Source organism: Mus caroli, chromosome 2 (assembly GCF_900094665.2).
Source record: "Mus caroli chromosome 2, CAROLI_EIJ_v1.1, whole genome shotgun sequence".
Lineage (NCBI taxonomy): Eukaryota > Metazoa > Chordata > Mammalia > Rodentia > Muridae > Mus > Mus caroli.
This window is the reverse complement of record NC_034571.1, coordinates 66,286,575-66,301,174: the sequence shown is the minus strand read 5'-3', so window position 1 is coordinate 66,301,174 and position 14,600 is coordinate 66,286,575. Positions and strand designations below refer to the sequence as shown.

The window sequence follows — 14,600 nt, the reverse complement described above, 5'->3', positions numbered from 1 at the left end:
ATTGTACTTCCAGGAAGTATCCCTAAGTTGACCCCTTCTCAAACATCACCAAATAACCATACTTACTCCTGTTTCCCCTGTCCCAACAAGAGCCCGATTGTAGTTAAGAAACATATGTCTTAGCCAGGTGGTGGTGGTACCACCTTTAATCTCAGCACTCAGGAGGCAGAGGCAGGCAGATTTCTGAGTTGAGGCCAGCCTGGTCTACAGAGAGAGTTCCAGGACAGCCAGGGCTATACAGAGAAACCCTGTCTCAAACAAACAAACAAACAAACAAAAACGAAAAACAACAACAACCCAAGAGGCAGCATAGATCCTGAGGGAGCATTGGTGACAGTGATTTCTGTTCGCCTCTTCTCTTAGGATCTGGTTTTCTCTTTGATCAAAAGCAGTAGGGGCAGGCGTTAAGGAGGAAACATCATTAGCATTTTTCTATAACTATCACTGTTAGCATTTCTTCTAGGCACTGCCCCACAGTTACTCAGTTATAGTGAGTTCCTGACTCACTATAAAAGGGGCTGCTTGCCCCTCCTCACTCTCCGCTTCTCTTGCTCTCTTACCATCTTCCTCCTCTGTCCCTTCTCCCCCCACCCCCCACCCATTCCTCTCCACCTCTCTCTCCATGTGCTCATGGCTCTCTACTCCTCTCTTCTCCTCTCACCCCCACCTCCCCTGCTCCCTCAATTCCCCTCCCATGCCCTGAATAAATTTGTTTGTTGAGCCTTTAAGTTCCAAATTCTGCACTCCCAACGGGCACCCCTTTGTAACAGTAGACAGTGGATGGCGGGGTGCATCATAGAGGGAGAGATTTCAGAGTTGAGACTTCTAGAAGAAGCAATTTTACATGTTCTCTAGAATTTCTAGACAAAAAGTTAAATGAACCAAGAAGAAGCACTCTCTTCCCTGTACCTCGAAGACTTCTAACACTGTTCTTTGGCTAAAATTTGATTTTCTTAAACTGTACATACAACTTTTGATCATGTGTTTAAGTAGGCCCATTACTCTGACCCTACCCGAGGAGTCTCTGTTGTTGTCTGAGGATGCTGGAATCAAAACCTACAGGTGGCATGCAGAAAGCTACTCTGCACATGGAAAAATAAAATAACAGATGTGAAGCTAAGCCCTCTCAGGCTCGAGTCATAGAATTTTCATGTGACTGACTTACCTGCTTCTCCAAACCAAAGCCAAAAGTGATGGAAAGATCTCCAAGTTACGGTAACACAGCCTGGTTCTGGAAAACAGGGAAGGGGAAAAGGCACTGTGTTCTCAAAGAATAAAGCCCAGGGGTGAATGGGAAAAATAAATAAATAAAAAAGAAAAGGAAAGAAAGGAAAGGAAAGGTCATGACCGCTTCTAGGTGCAGGACGAAGTTTATTATAAATAAAAGGGATAGCACAGCCAGGGGCAGGAACAGGGATATCTGAGAGAGTCCAGAGTGGACATGACCAAGTTGAGCTGGGCCATGTTGGGAGGGGTGTGAAGGGAGAGGAGAGGGAGGGAACCAGGTGGGGCAGCCAGGAGACCTCCTCCTCCTTTTTTTTTTTTTTTTTTTTTTTTTTGAGTGCTAGCAGATAGGTGAATCTCTCTGAGTGTGAGACCAGTCTGGTCTATATAATATAATATAATCCAGGCCAGCCATGGATACTTAGTGAGATCTTACCTCCATAAACATAAAAGAAAGAAGGGAGGTGAGACACTTTCCCTGTTGAAACAAGAGCCTAGGAAGCTAGTGTCTAGAGTCGTTATTTTAGATACACACCCTCTTATCTCCACCCCCACCCACCCCCATCCCCACTGCTGCTCAACTTGTTCATGTTAGGTTTTTCACTCCCACAGCTCCATCTCTATGCTTGTAGCCCCACCGTTTTGCAAAACAGAGCCTCGTATCCCCTGCTCTCTCCCAGTCTTATTAGGATTCAATGTGGGGATTTAAAACAAAAGCGTGGCATTCGCCGGAAGCCGGGCCTTCTAGTCTCTTTCGCGATTGCTATGTTAATGAATCCGTTGGATGTCACTGTGACCTACAAGTTCCAACAAGGGGGAGAGGGGGCGCGGGGGGGGGGCGGGAATCCTGTATCTGAGCTCCAGATGCATTCCACTGAGGGAAAAAAAAAAAAAAAAAAGCCAAGGATCTGAGAAGACCAAGGGGGATTAGAGGATTTGGGACAAATTCTAAGACCCAGCTCTGAACTGTGAGAAGATGTGACTGGTCACAGCCCCCCTTGTCATTAAGGGTGAGAGATGGCTGGGCAGGCAGTTCTGCATCGCAGGGATTGCTGAAATACAAGCAGCTGAAGAGGAAGTGAGAGGCCCGATGGCAGGGTGACCTCAGTGACAGAAAAGTCACTTCACATTGCTGGGACGGCTCAATGGTAAACATTTCTCCGTCTGAGGTTTGCCCCTAAATAGAAATGCTGACGGTGCGTGTCCAGAGCACACGGTCCTCTCGTGGGGAAGGAGGGCTTCAGGGAATCGGAGAACTTTATCTATTTTCATTCACTAAATTTTTTTAAAGGCTGCAGGATTTGGGAGTCAAAGGTGTATTTGGGCAGTCTCTCATAGATTTTAACTAACTCATTCCTGACCATTAATTTCTAAAGCGGCTCAAGTGTTTGGACTGTCTCCTTGAGGTTCCTCGCACAGAGACCTTCCTGAATATTATAGGCACGAGCCGAAGAGTCAGTGTGGAGTTTCGGCACAGTTCCTAGCTTTGCCTCCATGGCTCCACAAACAAGGCTGAGCCTTCCCACGCTCCAGCACAGCTGAGGAAATTCCCAGGGCTGGTATTCCAGACGTGCGATGTCCGTGGATGTGGGGGGGATCTGGCTATGGGGAACACTACACGGAGGACCGTGCAGATAATAGTCCGAGGCTCTGTGTCTGCTGAAGGGCACAGCCACCCATGGGATGGGCCACTGGAGACTCGTCTTCATAAGCTTTTTGAACAACAGTCACTCTGGCCCTCCATGGCATTTGTCATTCATGAGCTTGTCTCTCTTCCTCTGGATCTTGGAAAACGTTTTATACCTTCGTTTCCTTATGGCGAACGGTCTCCTATCTAGGTTTTTTTTTTGGTGGGGAGTGGGGGGGGGGATGGGAGGAGTTGGCTGAGTCACTGCAGCTGAATACTTACTCTCCCCCCATCTCCGCGCCCCACCCCATTCAGATAAGGTGACTTTGATAATCATCAGGTAGCCGAGGAGGCCAGAGCTCTCTGGTTTATCAGGGCTTAAATGAGTCAACCTGGAAACAGAATCCGTTCTACCGATAAAATACCTTATGGGTATTAGATCCAAAGAAGTTCTGTTATAGAAAACATACAGGTGGGATTTAAAACGTAGAATATCAAAATAAGGTCTCTTGCTGCAGCAACGAGAGTGGGAGCACCCGCAGCGCGAGCTCGGAAGGAGAATCCACGAGTTGTAAGAAAATGGCAGACAAGCCAGACATGGGGGACATCGCCAGCTTTGATAAGGCCAAGCTGAAGAAAACCGAGACGCAGGAGAAGAACACCCTGCCGACCAAAGAGACCATTGAACAGGAAAAGAGGAGTGAAGTCTCCTAAAAAGCCTAGGAAGATTTCCCCACCCCACCCCACCCCACCCCGTCATCTCCAAGACCCCCTCGTGATGTGGAGGAAGAGCCACCTGCAAGATGGACGCGAGCCACAAGCTGCACTGTGAAACCCAGGCACTCGGAGCCAATGCCACCGGCCCGCGGGTCTCTGAAGGGGACCCCTCCACTAATCGGACTGTCAAATTTCACCGGTTTGCCCTGGGATATTATAGAAATTTATTTGTATGATTTATGAAAATAAAAACACCTCATGGCAAAAAAAAAAAAGAATATCAAAGTGTAAATGACCCCACAATGTAGGTCACAATTAGAAAGGACAATATAGTGTTATGACAGGAAAATATGTCAAAATTAATCAGAAGCGGGGTTGGGTATTAGGGCTTATACATATGCACACATACACCCTAGAGTATAGCTTTGCATGTCTGTGAATCTGTCTATAAATACATGAGTATGTAGATAGAGGGAGGGGGGAGGTCTCTAGGCTGCCACTCTGTCTAACATTTCCTATTACCCAGCAAAGAAAAGCCAAGATTAAAATTCTAGGATGAATGGATCTCTAGGGACATGAGAGATGGCAGTACAGCAACCAGCCACAAGTCTTGTGACTTTTGCATGACGCCTGTGCCTTTAAGCAGGGATCTAGTGACCCAGCCTCGCTGACTCCTGCTGACCTTCTGATCCCTGGACATAGCCTACAAAGGTACTCCAGGCTGCCTCAATGCTGCAGAGTCCTGTCCAACTGGTTTGTTGCGATGCTTAACAGGAAGAGGAGTTCTTTTCTGGACAACAGCAGACAGGTGAGCCTAGAACGTGGGAGCAACGACACATTTGCAGAGGCAGCTGTTTAGACCACAGCTGTCGCAGGCCAAGTAGCAGCGAGAAGAAGACTCAGATCTCAGAACAGTGTTTCCAGATAGCATCTGAGGCAGGCGGATGTCATGCTTGTGAGCACTTCCCAGGAATTCTGCTCCAGCAGTGAAAGGACTCTTTCCTCACTTCAGAGGCAGACACTTTATCCCAGGAAAGTACAAACTCCCTCAGGCAAGCTTTGCTTGGAATTTGCAGCCTTGAAGCGACCTTTGGATCACCAACACCCATCCAGTATGTTTATGGGACAGTATGGAAGCCAAACACGAAAGGAAAAGCCAGGGCTCCAGGAAAAGCCTGCACGAAGGAACCCAGCTTCCTACTAAGTTGGAAGATAATTTTCAGGCATTTGGCCCAAGTTCCTTAACTAGACAGAGAGTTAGTTATTCTTTCAAAATTCATACCTTAATAAGTGCTTTTGTTTTATCCCCGGAATAATTTAATTCAAAGTCATTTACTTATTGCAGTGAAAGATTCAAGCTCAAAGATATTTAATTATGCCCAACCTTTATCCCATTAAGCAGATTAAAAGCCTTAACATATTGGCTGGCCTCCTGTACGGCTGGTCCCTTAGATTTGCATGTTCAATTGCAGTTTGCAAAAAAAGCAAGAAATTACATCAGCCTTAAAACAGTATTTATTCAGGATTTGGTTCCATTCTGAGCTTTATACTTGGCTTAATTGTACTCAGCAAGGGAATAATATTACAGTGACAGCCGCTGAATTCATAAATACATTTCTGTTAGCGAGAAAGGCCGAAAGAGTCAACCAGTGTAAATTATCTTTGGCTACTGAGCAATTACTCTTTCAAGGACTTGGGAAACTGTTAAGTCTTCTGGTTCTATGCCAGCGGTGTTCTCCGACGTGGAGCTGAATTAAAGGAGAGAATAGCACACCTACATAGAAGATGAGCCTTTCATAACATAGAGTTCCTTAAAAGAGCGCAAGAAAATATCTGAGTGCCCTGATGCCTAGCAATGACATTTGACTTACCGCAAAAGGCAGGCAGATACATATCTTGGAAACAGGCTGTAATTATGAATGATGTGTATGATACAATATTTTCATGCATGACCCAGTTTTCCCTGACATGTTGTACTGAGACATAGTGTAAAAGTAGAGCCATCTATGCTTACAGATATGCAAGAGGTCTACATTGGGGCCTGTGCTTGCATGTATGTATGTACAGTGGTCTGATGGGAACTGGTTCACAATGAAGCAGTGGAATAAGAGGCCTCATTGTAGTGTTTGCCAATTTCCATGATGTAAATGCTCCTACCGTAATCAGTTTTAAACTAGCAATGTGGATTCACTGAATGCAGAGCAAGAGACAGGTGTATAGGTACAGCACAGCACACTATGCAGGACTCCAAGCACACAGATCTCATAGACGCAAATTATTATGAAGGAAAAAATTTTAGTAATTTTTAAAAAGGGTTTGGCTTTTGGTTTGGTTTTGTTTTGAGATAGGATTTCTCTGTGTGATAGACTCTCCTGGAATTCACTTTAGATCAGTCTGGCCTCGAACTCAGAGATCTACCTGCCTCTGCCTCCCGAATGCTGGGATTAAAGGCATGAGCCACCACCACTACCTGGCTGAACTTTGGTAATTTATTATATTTGCTATGAACATAGTTCATTTGCTGTAAATGTTAATAATAACTATGTTTAGGAGCAACCATGCTATTAATAACCATGTCTAGGGCCTGGAACCACAGGCTCTCTGGTTAAGAGGACTTGATGCTCTTGCAGAAGACCCAGGGTCAGTTCCCATCATTCACATGGCAGCTCACAACCGTGACACCCGTGTCACAGGATCTAATGTCTGCTTCTGACCCTCACAGAAACTGCACACACAGCAAACACAGAAACTTACCACACATACATACATGGCAGCAAAACATTCATACCCATAAAATAAAAAGAAACACATCTCCAAAATAATAACAACTAGGTTTGACTCCTAAACCTGCAAATCTTAATATCAGCACCTGGGAAGCAGACCCAACATATGGATGTGCTGCGAGTGTGTGTGCCTACGTGTGCGTGCACGAGCATACATGAAGCATTCATTGACAGAAGCGTACCTCCAGGTCAAAGGAAGTATGAACGCTAGCGTCCTTTTTGTTGAGTAGAAAAGAATTCCAGAGCAAATCGGAATGCTCACTAGGTAGAGCAAAACCTGGCCGTGAAATCCAGAATAAACCCCAGACCTAAGTTATAAATTAGGTTATGGATTCAAGAATTCCTGAGAGTTTAGTGGAAGCAACATTAGTGCTAAGCTGTTCCCACTGTGACTGCCTCTTCCTCACAGCACAGATAGACAATAACACCTAGACAATGGGTACAATCTCTTCAGAGAGTTACTCACAGCCTATTGTTTGCCCTGACAGTATTTGAGCTCATAGCAGCGAAACTTTATTATTATTATTATTATTATTATTATTTTGGTTTTGAGACAAAGTTTCTCTGTAGCCCTTGCTTTCCTGGAACTCACCCTGTAGACCACACTGTCCCCCAACTCAGAGATGCACCTGTCTTGGTCTCCTGAGTGCTGAGATTAAAGGCATGTGCCACTGGGCTAAACTTTGAGGCTGTCCTTTCTTTATGAAATAATCATTTCTTTATTCGCTGTATGAAAAAGTCCAACATTCTCATAAAGACCCAGCTTAACTGTGACCATGGAAGTCCGCCTCGAACTCCCCATTGGAGGAGCTCCTCAGCACAGGGTTGCACCTCACTCAGAACGTGTTTACAACATCGCTACTAGTATAAATGGGGGCAGGAGCAGGGCAGGGGCGGGGCAGGGGGTGGGGCAGGGGGCGGGGAAACTCGGATATTAGCTCCCCCTCTGAACTGCCTCCTTGGGAAAACCACAATTACTTATTACTACCATTTTGCACAAGGCATATTTCTAAATGGATGATTCTATGAATAAGCAAGTAAGGACAACAGATAATTCCTGAGTGATTATGAGGCATTACATATTTTACATGGATTATTTTGTGTAATTCTCTCCAGAACACCATGAGAAAGATGCTATTAACACAATTTACCCAAGAGGAAATAAAGACTTAGCTTTTTGAGTCACACCCAAAGGTCCCACAGGAAATAGGGGTACAACTAGGATTTGGCCTAGGTTGATTGATTCCCTCTCTCGTTCACAAACTAAATTGCTTCTCTACACCAAAACTCTCCTTCTACTCTAGGGTATCAGTTATTCTTTATTCACTGTCTGTGGTCGGGGGTTCCACACAGTCAGCTATTATCCTAGAAGTTATTCAGGCATTCATGAACATTTAACCAACAATCCTAGTTACACTCTCTGCTGAGTTTTGGAAGGAAGAGCTGTCTAACTTCAGTCTAGAGACATCTATATGTATCCTCCACCCCCACCCCCAGAACAGAGCCCTTTGGGGGAATTCATTTCTGTCCTTCCAGGTAGGGCTTTTCAATGTTAAGAACTAGTTTCCTTAATTAGATCATTTCCCAGCTAAGTAAATATTAAACTCCAGCTCGGCTACGCCTTTGGTTAGCAAGTCATAGCTTGAACGTTTCTTCCCAGAATCTTTGTGGGAAAGAGGGGGAAGGGAATGAAGGTAAGGAGAACCCATGGTCCAGGGAATGAGGTGACCCAGTAAGTGCTGACAAGGTAGAGACCGTGCCAACTTATTCTGCGGACCTATTAAACCCAAGCACAGCTGCCCCTTCCAGCAGTTAAATATTAATCGGTGGCACTGTTTCTTCCGTTGGGCATTAATCAGACTTTCAGGCTTTGTAATTCTAGGAGTTACCTTCCAGGAAGTCTACCTGAAGCATGGTAAAAGGATTTTTGCACATTCTAAGAAGCAAACTCCATACCTTTTACACACACACACACACACACACACACACACACACACACACACACACCCTGCTATAGACTAATATGAAGATGGAAATGTCCCTGGTTTTAATTGGATGGAACCCCAGTGACCTATTGAACCAGAATGAAGCCGGGCTCAGGGAGTTGTTGGGCTTCCTAGTGACTTGACTTCTCTTTATATGGTGTGTGTATGGTTGTAGACTTAAATAGCACAGAGAATTGAAGACTGGAAGCAAGAAGGGCTGGACAGACATTTTCCCAGAGCTAGTAAATGAATTTGTCTGGGTCTTTTAGAATGCTAAGGGCTCTGACATAAGAGAAGGTAGGTAATAGGTGACTGAAACTAAGGACTCCGTGAGACAGGGGTGACAGAGGGTTTCAAGCCACCATGTGGGTGAGACTTAGGGTCAGGTTAGGTGAATCCTTGATGATTCCAGCTGGTAGACAGATATTCAGTGTGCTCAAACACACTCTCATCACAGAGACCCAGGAAGACAAGAGAGCTATGAGGTCAGTTGGCACACATGAGCAGAAGAATGTGCTCACCGACAGATTTTTGGGCTCTTTAAATCCAACATATAGTCATTTTTATCCAGCTTGAAGCCTGAAGCCGTGGCTTTTGTTTTGTCCTAGAACATGAGAACAATAGGCTTCATAATCCACTTTATGGGTTGTTTTTTTTTCAAAGAAACCGCTTTCCAGACCAGACAGTACAGACAGCTATGTCATAGTCTTTGTTCATTAGTCGTACTTAGGAAGATGAGAAAGACTGAGTCAAGACCAGACCTGTCATAGAAATGAAGTTTCCTGGACAGTCTTACAGGTAGTCTTCCCAGGCAGCCCAAGGCAGTGTTACCTGGGGGTAAAGAGAATGGAAATTCCTGCCTGCAGTCTCCTGGGTAACTTGCTGAGCCACCCAGGGCTAAGATAGGCCGAGAGAGCAGGACACCCAAGGCACAGATAATTTGAAGAAATGAAGGGGAGATTAGTGGCAAAATCTGCAGGATTACATGAAGCCACAAACCCCTCCTTTTGGCACAAACATTCATAATCAGAAATGTAAATATGCTTTGTTGAATGTATTCTTTCTAAGATCTTTTTACGAAGGCTGGAGAGGTATTACTGAAGATACTGGGATTTTAATAGTCATATACCAGCCAGTGACAGTCACCCGTGTTCCCATACCTTACTGCCTCTGAAGTCTAGTAGTCTCTTTTACCTCTTATTTTCACACCGCTGAACAAGAGATTCAATTTACAATTCTTTTTTTTTTTTTTTTTTGAAGTTGGATTGACTTCATTTTGCATTAACAGAAGGGACAAGGGGCAGAAGGTTATAGCTCAAAAGTGGTATTTCAGGGTGTCAGGTTGACAAGGAGTTGACCTGTGATGGTTTATGTTAATATTCATTTTGTTGATTGGAGAAAAATGTAGGCATACATTTTTTTATTAGGTATTTTCCTCAATTACATTTCCAATGCTATCCAAAAAGTCCCCAATACACTCCCCCCCACTCCCCTACCCACCCACTCCCACTTTTTGGCCCTGGCGTTCCCCTGTACTGGGGCATATAAAGTTCGCCTCTCTTTCCAGTGATGGCCGACTAGGCCATCTTTTGATACATATGCAGCTAGAGTCAAGAGCTCTGGGGTACTGGTTAGTTCATAATGTTGTTCCACCTATAGGGTTGCAGATCCCTTTAGCTCCTTGGGTACTTTCTCTAGCTCCACAATTCTTTTTTTTTAAATTAACTTTACATCCCAATTATTGCCTCCCCCACCCCCCCAGCCCCCCCATGGCTAATGATTCTTAGTTACATACACACGCCTTTCTTTTCTCAATAGGTATATGTACACCAACCTCCTTTGTCCAGTTGATCTGAAGAAGAGATATTTGATGGCTCTGCTGGAGCCCTGAATCTTCCCCAAGGCAGACATGCTAGAGGCAACCAGCAGTACTTCTAGACAGTTTCAGAGGACCACCCCAAACACACTTCCATGAGCCCCCCCCCCCCCACCCTCCCACTCCACCTACACAGGAGGTTGGGAGGGCTCTGGAAGACAGCTGGGAGAAATGGACTTGATTAACCACAACAACAACAAAAAACATTAATGCTTCCTAAAGCAACACTGCTTAAGATGTCTACAGTCCCTTTGTGTTCCATTGTGGTTTGGTGTGTGTATGTGTGTGTGTGTGTGTGTGTGTTGGAATGTGCTATGGCGTATGTGTATGTGGTGGTCACAGGGCAGCTTTCTGATGCTGGTGCTCATCTTCCACCTGGCTTTGAGCTGTGGTCTCTTCTGTTCTGCCATCACGCTGCACATTGCAGGTGAGCTGGCCTGGGAGCTGCACACTGCAGGTGAGCTGCACGCTGCAGGTGAGCTGGCCTGGGAGCTGCACACTGCAGGTGAGCTGCACGCTGCAGACGAGCTGGCCTGGGAGCCAAGTGTCCTTTAATTCACATCCTCTTATCCTCAGCATAATAAACGCTGGGATTACAAGCTTACAGCACAACATCCATCTTGTGGTCTTCCATTATGTCTGTCCTAAGGGAGGTATAGAGGTCTCCAGAGAGCTGGTTATGAATCTTTGGTTAACATTGTGTGTGTGTGTGTGAATGCGTGTATGCGTGTGGGAGGGTGTTAGAGGACAATATGAGGGAGCTAGTTGTGTCCTTCCACCATGTGGATCAAAGCCAGGTTTCCAGGCTTGGCGGCGAGCACCTTAACCCACTGATCCATCTTGTCAGCCCATCGATAACCTATTATACATGCACCAAAGAAGCAATTTTATCTCTCTGTTGGGAAAATTGGGACTATATTTTATATGGCAGTTTCATTTCCATGGTTATAACTTGTACTGTACATAATGGTAAAAAATAGATTGGAAATAGTTGAAAAGCCAAAATGAGTTTTTTGTTTGTTTGTTTATTTATTTATTTTTACCACAGATCCTCAGAAAAACAGTGAGCTAGAAACAGTGAAGGGGCAAAGTCTTGAGTGAGTCGTGAGTCAGCTGTGTTTGTAAGGTTCTGATTGAGAAGAAGGAAGATGGAAGCAGAAAAGAATGTGAGGAGAGAGGGCTGAAGAGATGGCTCGGTTAAGAGCACTGACTGTTCTCACAGAGGACCTGGGTTCCATTCCCAGCACACATCTGGCAGTTCACAGCCATTGGCAACTCCATTGCCAAGGGAATCCAACTCCCTCTTCTGGTCTCTGAGGGTACTGCATGCATGTGGTGCATAAAAATACCATGCAGGTAAACACTCACACACATAGAATAAACTAAATAAAATCTCTATTTAAAAACAAGGGGCAGGGGGCTGGTGAGATGGCTCAGTGGGTAAGAGCACCTGACTGCTCTTCTGAAGGTCCAGAGTTCAAATCCCAGCAACCACATGGTGGCTCACAACCATCTGTAAGGAGATCTGGCTGGCGCCCTCTTCTGGTGTGTCTGAAGACAGCTACAGTGTACTTACATATAATAAATAAATAAATCTTTAAAAAAAAAAAAAAACAAGGGGCAGGAGAGTTGTCTCCATGGTTAAGAGCACTTCTTGCTCTTGCAAGGAGGCCCCAGGTTCACTTCTCAGCACCCACACGCAGGCTCATCACCTCCTTGGACACCAAGCATACATGCAAGCAAAACAGTCATACACATTAGCAACCTTCACCACCGCTGTCGTCTAAAACAAAAACAACAACAAAATGTTTGTCACAGAACAGAAAGCTTTGGTCTCCCTCCAGGCACCTACAGCTGTGTGGTTTCAGGTGAACGTTGTACCCTGTTTGTCTGCTTCCTCTCTGTGAAGAGTACGGAGCCGGAGAGCAGGTGAGCATTAAATGAGATGGCACCCGTGAATTCCTCGGGACGGTGCCCAGCACAGAGAGTGCTGCACCGATCTTTGCTCTTCTCACTGTTTTGTTGACGGGATCCCGGACTGAAGCTACCACAGCTCTGAATCAGCTATGGACGACCACTGGCCTTGTGGTTTGTAGACTTCACCTGCTCGCCGGCCCCACTTCTCCTTTGAGTTCGCTTGCTTTACTACACGCTTACCCTCCGCTTCTGTCTTCTATTCACTTTCTCCCAAAAAGGGCTCTGATTGGCTCAGCTAGCTTCCATTCTTACCCTTCATCTGATCAACTGTCCGGCTTATGAGGCAGCCGCTCCCTGTCCCATCAACTCACACATGTACCAGAACACACAAAGTGAGAGGCACCGACCTCAGGCCTCACCCAGCTGGATGGGACAGCGACTTCTGAAGAGAAAGAAGGTCTGCAGTCCTCACTGCAGCAACATCAGCCCCCACGAAGCCCACCCATTTTCTTCAGGCTCCTCAGCTACAGTCCAGAATCATTGAGATAGCAGACCCATATCTGGGAGCCTGACTCTGCTGTTTCACCCCCACAAACCCTTCTAGAAAGCTCTAAGGACAGGCTGCTTTTCCACTTTGCTTCCTGGTATATCCTTGGCATACTATGTCCTGGGGGAGCTTTCCCAAACATTTGAGTGGAGAGTGAGCTTTCATGTGGAAAGTAGTGCACTCAAAGGAAGTTTTGGGTTTTTTTTCTCCATTTGCTTAATTTGGCTGGCTTTAGTGTGCTGAATGAAGGTTGGGCCGTCGTATAAGAATGCAGAGAAGATGAGTTCAGAAATCTGAGTGATTACATCCGGACTTCATGCTTACGGTTGCAAATGCAGAGACATCTGTCATTTGTCAGCCCCTCAGTGAAGCAGACACGCACCAGCACCTGCCTGGTCAAATTCTTTCAGGTTTGTGCCATCTGAGTGTGGGTTTTGCTGACACCACATAAATTTCATCTCTTTAAAGGGCTCCGCCTGTGAGGAACAAACACAGGAATAAAGACCAGGAAGCCACATAAAATGTGGGTTTCAGCTTCTGTTAGCTAGCGTGAGGTGAGGGGCAAGCAGAAACAAGAGTCCAGGACAGAAACAACCCATCCTAACAGGCTTCCCAGGAAACAAGGCTGCAGCCTGGATAATGACTGAGGGGTTGGTCCACATAGCTGTGGAGGACGTCATCCTTCAGTAGCAACCCCCCGTGTGACAGCCTGCAATAAGACAGCTCTGATGTTCGAGAGCTAGGTTGTTGAAATGGCAAGCCCCCTTTCTTGGTTCAGGGATACTCCTAGGGTTGCATTTAGTTTCTGAATGGAGACAAGACGCTGGAGAGCTGGGAAGAGAAGTAGGTGCGTACACATCGCTGGGAGAAAGAGAGGTGGTGTCATGGTTTGAATATGCTTGGCCCAGGAAGTGGCACTATTAGGAGGTGTGCCACTGTGGGCGTGGGCTCTAAGACCCTCATCCTAGCTGCCTAGAAGCTAGTATTCTGCTAACAGCCTTCAGATGAAGATATAGAGCTCTCAGCTCCTTCTGCATTATGCCTGCCTGGATGCTGCCATGCTCCTACCTTGATGATAATGGACAGAACCTCTGAACCTGTAAGCCAGCCCCAATTAAATGTCCTTATATAATGAGTTGCCTTGGTGGTGGTGTCTGTTCACAGCAGTAAAACCCTAACTAAGACAGATGGAGAGTTGGAATTGGGGGTGCAAAGCTTGGAACAAGTGTCTAGATGTTTCCTGAAGACACGAGAGGGAGGGTCATGGCACAGTGATGGGGGACTCAGGTCACAGAACAAGCCCACCTCACCATTCTCTAAGAACTTAAAAAAAGGCCAAGATACAAAGGTGTTCATAATCAACTCTGTTATGAAACTAATGTCTCAGTTCTACTTTTTTTCCTGTGACAACATAAAAGTCATACAGCTCTATCAGGCTAGGGAGGACAGTGAGACACACTATGCGCTCTTTCAATCACCTCAACAGTCATGCAATGACCACAGTTAGCCTGCACTCTGTCCAGCATGATCTAGGGTAGTTTTTCTCAACCTGTAGGGAGGTTGACTGACCCTTTCACAGGGCACCTAAGACCATCGGAAAACACAGATACTTACATTATGATTCATAACAGTAGCAAAATTACAGTCGCAAACTAGCCACAATGTAAGAAACTATATCCAAGGGTTACAGCATTGGGAAGGTTGAATACCATCGTTCTAGGGCATTCCAGACACACTGATCTTTTTTGCTTGCACGATCAAGCTATGCTGCCCCATATCTCTCTTTTATGTGTATTTTGTTTATTTGTTTTCTGCCTGGAATGCATTCCTTTATCTTTTCCATATGGAAAACTCCTGCATGTCCCCTCAAGCCTCAGGCTAAGTGTTTTCCTTTTCTGGGGAGTCTCTTCCGATGGACACTATC

At 45.6% G+C, this 14,600-nt stretch overlaps 1 pseudogene across 1 annotated transcript; it reads left to right on the top strand.

Annotated features, from left to right (window-relative positions):
* Nucleotides 1-3,412: 3,412 nt before the first annotated feature.
* Nucleotides 3,413-3,585, top strand: LOC110290351 (annotated as a pseudogene). The gene has a single exon (XR_002377426.2). The product of XR_002377426.2 is annotated as a thymosin beta-10 pseudogene (transcript).
* The last annotated feature ends 11,015 nt before the right edge of the window (nt 3,586-14,600 follow it).